At 44.2% G+C, this 8,524-nt stretch overlaps 1 long non-coding RNA gene across 1 annotated transcript in view; it reads left to right on the plus strand.

Moving 5' to 3' along the window:
* Positions 1-25: 25 nt before the first annotated feature.
* Positions 26-8,524, plus strand: part of LOC112552010 — a 49,638-nt gene continuing 41,139 nt past the window's right edge. Inside the window, exon 1 of the long non-coding RNA XR_003096366.1 lies at positions 26-307. This is a non-coding gene — a long non-coding RNA (uncharacterized LOC112552010). The remainder of the gene's footprint in view (positions 308-8,524) is intronic.

An 8,524-nucleotide genomic window follows, 5' to 3' on the forward strand; every position in this document is an offset into this window, starting at 1 on the left:
GAGCGCAGGCCGTCGCCTCGTCCCGCAGCAAACCCCAGCGCCTCCGAGCACGCGCTCGAGAAGCCACGGACCGGCCCCTGTCCGGACGCCAGTCACATCTGGGGCTGGCCGGCCCTGCCTTCCCACAGCCCAGCCGCCTTGCCCCGTCCCGTGCCACCTAGCAGCAGAAGTGGCACATAAACTGGGGCAAGTGATGGGAAACTGGTTCAACTGTATCACACAGCAGAAGTTACGTGCGCGTTGAGAACGGCCAACGCCAGTTTAAGACCAGCCTGGATGGATGTCCAGCCAGACTTCGCTGATTTAGGTTAACTCGGTTCACTGAACTTCTGTCCCAGATCCCTTCCAGATTCAAGCTAACTCACAATCCCCCAGCATCCCAGGATGCTTTGCACGCCCCCCACAAATGCCCCTTGCCAGTGTGTGTAGGCCTTGGCCCAAGCCAGGGGTGGGCAATTATTTTTGCCCACAGACCACGTAGGCAGTTCTGGGGAGCCACCTCAGGCCACTCAGCACCCCTTCCCCCACCCCCCCCCACCCCAACAGCCCAGAGCCAGCGCCCACCACCAACATAAATTCATAGATTTCTAGAGTCGGAAGGGACCTGGTAGATCATTGGGTCTGACCCCCTGCTTCAGGCAGGAAAGAGCACTGGGGTTAAGTAACCCCAGCCAGATGCCTGTCTAATCTCCTCTTGAACATCTCCAGGGAAGGGGAAAGCACCACCTCCCTTGGAAGCTCATTCCATATTTTGGCAACCCTTACCATAAAGAATTTCTTCCTTATGTCCAATCTAAATCTATTCTCCAGTTTGTAGTCATTATTTCTGGTAACCCCAAGGGGTGCCCTGGTAAACAGAGTGAGTCCTGGGCCTACATCACCTTGCCTTTCTGGGCAGCCCAGGCAACGGCTTCTGGCTGCCACCACTGCTCGCCCCAGCCCCATGGTACTGGCAGGGAACTGCACGCACAGCCCCAACCCTGCACCCGCACCAGACTTGACCCAGTGGAGCAGACCAGCTCCAGACCAGGCAGAACCAGCACACAGCCCCAACCCAGCCCACCCCACACTTGCTGTGGTCCCCCAGCCTGTGCTGAGCAGCCGGGCAGAAACTGCTGCTCAGCGCAGAGGAAAAATGGCAACCTCCCCACTTGCTGCTGTCCTGCCAGAGCCCATGCCCAGGCTGCCCTGCCGCTACTCTGTGCACCCACTGCTGCCCTGCTGGGCAGCCCAGAGGCAGTGGTGACAGCAATGGAGAGGAGCGGCAGGACAGCCCAGGCACGAGCTCCAGGCAGCTGCAATGAGATGCACCTGGCAGCAGCTGTTGGGGGGTACTTTTCCCCTGCACTGAGCAGCATTTTCTGCCTGGCTGCCACTGCTACTGATGCTCAGCACAGGCAGGTGGTACAGAGCAGGTGTCGGGTAGACCAGGTTGGGGCTGTGTGCTGGTTCCAGCTGGTCTGGAACTGATCCACTCCACCAGGCCAAGGCCACAGTGGGCAAAGGGTGGGCTGGGGTCAGGGCTGTATGCGTGGGTCCCTGCCAGTACCACGGGGCTGGGGCCAGCAGCACTGGCAGCCAGAAGGAGCCATCACTGCCTGGAAAGGCAATCCAGCTGCATAGCCACCCCTGCCCTGCTGCGTGCCCGGAGGCATCAGGATGCATCACTGGCCGAAGGCACGTGGGCCGGGCAGAATGGAGGAACATGCTACAGGCTGGACAAAGTCTCTCTGCAGGCCAGATCCAGCCCATGGGCTGGATTTTGCCCACGCCAGACTGTCTGCTCCAGCAGAGCAGGGAGGTATGCTCTAGAGCCCACCCCCCAGCTTCTGGCCTGAGCCACTGCAGACATGTGGCTGCATTTCCACAATCAAAAGTGAATGTCTGTTCACTTGTTCGTCGGTTCAATTTATGCCACTTAGACTAACCTGTGAAGATTTAATCAGTTCAGCCTCAGGCTTTTTGATTGCCTGTACTTAGCCCTTCTTTTGTTTCCCATAGTTGTGGGGGAGGATAGAAGTCACAGCTGAAATCTCAGCTCCCTGCTGCCAGGATTCTGGCTCTCCCATCCCTGGCTCCTCTACCTCTTCTCTCTCTCTCATCTAAGTAGAGAGAATTGGGGCAGGAGAGCCAGGATCCAGCCAGGACAGGGAGTGGGACCTAGCAGCTGCACAGCCTGACAGGCTGGTGGTCAGACTGTCCGCCTCACTCTCTGGATAGGGAGGCTGGAGCCCCGTGGGGTTCTGGAGGACCTGCATGTCCCGTTCCCCCCCGCAGTTTCCATACACGTGTGACAACTGAAATGCTTCATGACACCATGGTGATGGTGTTGGCCCAGATGGTTTTACTGTACCTGGCTGGGGAGATCTTCTCAGCCTTGAATCATTTGGTGTAGTTGAGAGTGAGGGTGGAGACCTGTCCATTGCACTGCAGGGACCCCTACAAGAGTCTATTATAGCCTCCCAATGGGAGGATCTTAGCTACACATTTTTATGGTAATTGGGGATTGTTTTCCAGCTCTCCTTCTTGCTTGCTCCTATAGCCTTTTTGGCTAGGGGCAAATGAAACTAGGGGGCATCTGAACTCCAAGGCCTCTGGGCTTGGGGGCTTGCATGTAGGATGCCTGCCATGGATTTGGGAATATCTGAAGCTTCAAGCTAAAGGGTCTGGTAGGATACTTGTTACATGGTACCACATGGACTTGAATGACTGAGTACCACATGACTTTTCCATGTAGCACCACTGGACTTGAATGACTGAGCTCTGCTTAGCTGATAGAATTCAGAGCTAATGTGGCTATTTTGGTCCGAAACAAAAAATTTAAAAATATATATATTACCTCATTTCAAGAGGTGCTCTTTTTTGGAGCACTCCAGCTGTGGGAATGTTTCGAAGGATGTGTGTGTGAGTACAACTAGCCCTTTGAAATGTTTTAAAGGTATTTGAAATATTTAAATTGTTTCTTCTGGCCACACTCCCCTGCCACACGACTTTAAGTATGGTGGGATGAAAACAATATCTGAAAGATTTGCAGGTATCATTTGGATATCCATGCATCTATAGAAGTTGATTTCTACTACGATAAAAATGCCATTCTTGGTTGTAGAGAGACTTTACATTAGCAGCTCATTGCCTCTAATTTTCAGACCATATTAACAGAAATTTTCAGTGACTGCTTCTTACAAAAGAATTGAATTGGATAGTGACCACTCATAGGAGCCATTAAACACCACTTTAAGTGTTTACAGGATTAGAAACTTAATTATTATATCTTCTTACAACAAATTATCAGTGTGGATAGCACACGGCCTTAATAGCTGTTGATTTTTGGTGAGCAGTTGATAGTGAAGCAGTCCTATCATTCTCCTCTTCCCTCTCCCCTTCACTTCAGTATACAGAACCTGGTAACAGATCTAGTTGTTTCTGTTTTTCTGCTGTGGTGCATGTTGATCAAGCTGTACTATTGATCATTTCATTTGTTATAACCAAGAGAAAAATGAGATCTTAGTGCTGTGGTAAATTAAGGTATACAGAATATTAATCAAAGTAAAACAGGTTACTACTTCAGCAGAAAAAAAACATGTAGAATAAGGATAAGAAGAAATCCTCCAAAGAATGTTGCAGAGATTCCTTCCCATGTCATCTGTTAAGAAGATGGAGATACTGCCTCTGTGATAGGAGAGTCTGTGGAACCCATCACTAAGCCTGGAGGATCCACAAGTTTCCACCAAATGCCACTAAACTAGTTCTGGGATTGGGATACTTTTATTTACTATTAAATATGGGCTTAGTTGCCTAAATTTAATCACCCACATTTGACAAAATTGGTCTTAAGAAACAATAGGTTATTGACAGAGAATAACATATAATAAGAAAGAAAATAAGCAAGTATGACAATATACTTTCAAAATTCCTGTCTATTTTATAGTCCCAACATTTGAGAATGAACTGAAGAGAATCAGGATTTAAAGAAATATATTTATATTGGGCTGAAATATGCATGTTTCTGAAAACATAAGACACAGAATGTAGACAAAAATATATGCAATTTTGTTTTGGAAAAAATACAATTTAATACTTACCAAATAGCAACATGTAGTGACAATGCTGACAAATCCAGTTAAGTTTTCTAAAAAGTAATAACAAAAGAAAAACTTCAACACTGTTAAAATAACACACACGTATAATATAGCATTTATCATCCCTGTGTTGATATAGTATGCACATACGGCTTCAGGACTAGGAACACTGGCCTTAAACTACAGCAGAGGAAGTTTAGTTGGAGATTAGGAAGAACTTTCTGACTATGGGGGTAGTCAGGCATTTGGACAGGCTACATAGTGAGGTTGTAGGATCTCCATGCCTGGAAACTGTCAAGAGCAGGTTAGACAGGCATTTGGCTGGGATGGTTTAGTCAGGCATGATAATCCTGCCTTGAGCAGAGGATTGTATTAGATGACCTCGTGAGGTCACTTCCAGCCTTACTTTCCTATGATCCTATGCTTGGCTTGATTCTTTTCTGATAGAAATGTGTTTCAGAAGCAACTGCATTGAAGTCCCCGAGTCCATAAGCCAGGCATGAAGTCAGAATTATAAATATCAAGCTCCATCCTTGCCAGCATGCCACAGTTATATATGTGATTTAAAGCCTGAACAGAATATATGATGCACAAGAACAAACATTGAAACAATATTATTAGGATTAGACAGTCAAATGCCAAAACTTAGGAGATGCCAGAATTAAGGTTATCTGTACGATCTTAATTTGGCCCCACTGTACATATATGCCTTATGACGTTAATGGCATACTGTTGGTTTAATAACATTCTGTGCACAGACTGAACAGTACTCACTGAATTTGCAGCTACTCAGTATTTTGTTTTCTCTTTCCCTTGTTACAAATGTCATTTTCCCTTGTTCAGGGTGTGGTCCCAAGTCTTATTTGCCACATATTGCTTCAATTCTCCTCTAAATACAAAATTATTAATTTCTTCCTGTGTTTTCCATGGCACTTATCATTGTAATATTGGTGTGTTTCACAAATCTGAAGTAATTTATTTTTTCAGCACCCCATGCAAATGCCTGAGTGATCTCGTCCCCTTTTTCCAGATTGGGAACTAAGGCAAAAAGAAATTAAGGTCAAAAGAAGCCACTAATTTTGGTTGCCCAGTATTTGAGATGCATCAGAGCTGTCAGCACTATATAGGACTTTACATGGGCAAAGTACTACTCCTATTGATGATGACTGCAGCTGTTGGTGTTCCGCATTTGTGTAAATCAGACCCCTGGCTCTCAAGTTAGACACCCAGAAAATGCAGGACACATTATTAGAGACACTGTGAAAATGTAAGTGACTTGTTAATTACGGCTTCATCCTCAATGCCATTAGTTATACTCCTGCATGCACTCAAGTTAAACAGAGTTCTGGTAACTCCCCAGGTTAGTTCAGCTCAAGCGAGAGCTGCAACATAACAAAACACTGCACAGGATAGTTGGATTACTCTACATGAGTGGGTTTATTAGTGCTGGGGACTGATTCCATTAGCCATGGAGTTTGACTGGTGTTTATATCTCCTGATTGACCAGACAACTTGAATTGAAGCACCACCACAATCCTCCTGAAGATACTTATTTGTAGGCTGGACTAGAATTAGCTGCAAAATTTAACTGAGAACTTGAGCTACTTCTGCAACAAAGACAAGTCTATAGGAAATCTGTTGCAGAGACAGGGCTAGAAATCAACTCTAGCAGGGCAACATTCAGCTAACTATAATCAAGAAATCTTCTTTCCTATTTTTGCTATCCTCCACCTGATTTATTGCACACCTCCCAATTTCTGCAACAAATGTAGGAGGGTTTTGCTGTCAATAGCCTCCTTCACTATATAACTGTGATCATCCCTAGAGCTGGTCCATACTGAGTGACGCAGAGGTGTTATGGATTTGTATCGTACATACTGGGGATCTGAATTAACAGTGTACAGGCAACATTAATTCTGGCATTTCCTAACTTTTGAGTGCTTGACTTTGCATTCTTATTGATGTTCTTCTAATACAGTGCCTTGCACATAACATACTAGGTTTTTTTATATGAAAATGAAAAACCAGCACAATTCCATCATGTGGTATCATGCTGACACTGACACGCACATGACCCATCAGCAGAGTTGGAACTTCTAGGTCCACCACATTTGGGCTAAAAAGGTAACTCACAACAATAATAGTGTGTCTGTCATCCAGTACATGAACCAGCACATTTTCTTAGTGGTTTTCATATATATGGTGATGGTAGAGCAGTGGTTTGATTCTTGACTCGGGAATCTTGGTTTGCATTCCCAGCTCTGGAAGGGAATAGGCTTTATAGGCAGAGGGTCTATTGTTCATCTTCCTCCCAGTTCTTCATTCAGCCTTTCCTCTCAATCCTGGCATATAGTCAGCCTTTCCACTATATGCATGTGTTACCCATCCTCCGTCTCTTGGTCCCCCTGGGGTCATCATCCATTTTCAATTTCCAGCTCTATCTTCTTATCTCCACCTCTTTGTCAGTCTAGTCCAGCCCTTTGTCATTTTGATCTCCTTCCTTGCAACTCTCACTCCCCATCCCAGTTTCTCTTTTCTCTCCTAGAATCTCCACTCTCAGTTTTTGCCCGCCCAACTCCTTGTCCTATCTACATCCACACCCCACCCCCGCTTCCCAATTCTTCACAGATCCATCTGTTGTCTCTTGTCTGTATTTGTATTGGGGGTCTTCCTCCATGCTGTTTGGGCATCAGCAGTCAGGGGGGGCATTAAGAACTTAGGAAAGACAGGCTCCCTGCTTTCAGTGCAGATGTCCAGAGTCAGTATATCCTTCAGCATCCTAAAACTGTAATTGTATGGAAAAGTCTCCTCAGCCCAGTCTGGGGCATGCACCATGCAGATGGAATCCACAAGGAATTTAAATACTAGAGGCTAAAAGCAAGCTGTGCTTTTTATGGGCAAACAACTATTTTACAAGCTTCATAGTCAAATTTTCACAGGGATGGCAAAAGACATATCTGTAACATAAAGGCAGCTTTCCAAATAGCAGGGCCTCACTCCAAGTCAAGGAAGTTCTAAAGCTTTTCAAAAGAAAAATGGATCAGAATTCTTGGGCAAACTGCATATTTTTCTCTAATCTTGTTTAAATAGCTAAATCATTGTGGCAGATTTTTTCAGATTGGAAAATCTGAAAGACACACAGCATGAAAAATTTCACCCCAAAGGGAAAAAATTGGCAAAGTTAAAGCAGCTGAAAACACATGCATAGAGGGAATTTGTAATTAATAATAGGAGTGTTATCAGCCCCAATTATAATGTAGCCTGTGTATATGGCCACTACTGAAGAATATACATATAGTTGGCAATTTATAGTAAGGCTACATACTGTACAGTTAGATTTATCCACACAACCAGCCTGTTAGTCCTTTAACAAGACAGGCAATTGTATATTCCTGATTACCAGGTTTACAATGAATATTTTAATGAATAATTTAAGCACTATCATATGTACATGCTTAGTTGTGTGTTTGTGTCTAGGTTTTAAAACCTAACTACATAAGTTTGAGATTCCTGATTAGTCTTAAAAAGGAAATATTATAGTATTAATTGGCAAATAACTCTCAAATAATTCAACACTTGTTAGGCAAATGGTCAGATGCAGTTTGCTATTAGAAATTATATAATTGCAGTGCTTGTATCATTATGGAATGTATTTATTAGTGATAACATATAATTGAGATTCTGTTTGTGAGAGCAAGAATATGAAGTTAAAAATGCATTGATAATGGTAGGGGAAGTTCACATTTCCTAGGGCTTTGTCTTGGTTAGACTGGAGATAACAGATATAAATACAGTATGGTTGTTATTTTCTGCCTATATATCAGGAAAAGCAACAGATATAGGAGTAAGATTAAATGTTGCCTGATAAAAATTGTGTTATTGTAGACAGAGATTAAAAACATAAAGGAAGGGGTTGGAGCCCTTGATATGGGTCCTTTAGCAGGTAGGTCAGTGATTCTCAGCCAGGGTGCTGTGGCACTCTGGGGTGCCTAAAGAACTTTTCAAGGATCCCCCATTGTGTTAGACAAAGTTAGCACTGTTAGGTGTGCAAACCTGTTTCACAAAATAAACCCAGGGATTTCAAATAGGAATCTATGCGGTTAAAAATATTCTGACCTCTTGTGGTCTTTCTAAGTTCTTTGCCACAGAAGAATTGCTCTATTTTTTTGTGTGTGGGGTTAAAAAGCAAGTATATATTAAGAACTGGAATTTTCAAACAAGTGCATTAAATATAACAAGGGGTGCTTTGAGTCTAATGTGGGGTACTTTGAGTCTAAAAAGGTTGAGAATCACCGAGAGATGTAACACTAAGAGTATGCATTGTTCTTGGTTTGATGTCCACTGTTTAATTATTCCTGACTTGACACATTCAATTCACCTTGCTCTTTGTTTAGTGCTTTCCTCATATGGGTCTAGCCATAGTCAGAGGGGAGAAAAAATTGGGG

The sequence above is a fragment of the Alligator sinensis genome, unplaced genomic scaffold (assembly GCF_000455745.1).
Source record: "Alligator sinensis unplaced genomic scaffold, ASM45574v1 scaffold160_2, whole genome shotgun sequence".
Taxonomy (NCBI): domain Eukaryota; kingdom Metazoa; phylum Chordata; order Crocodylia; family Alligatoridae; genus Alligator; species Alligator sinensis.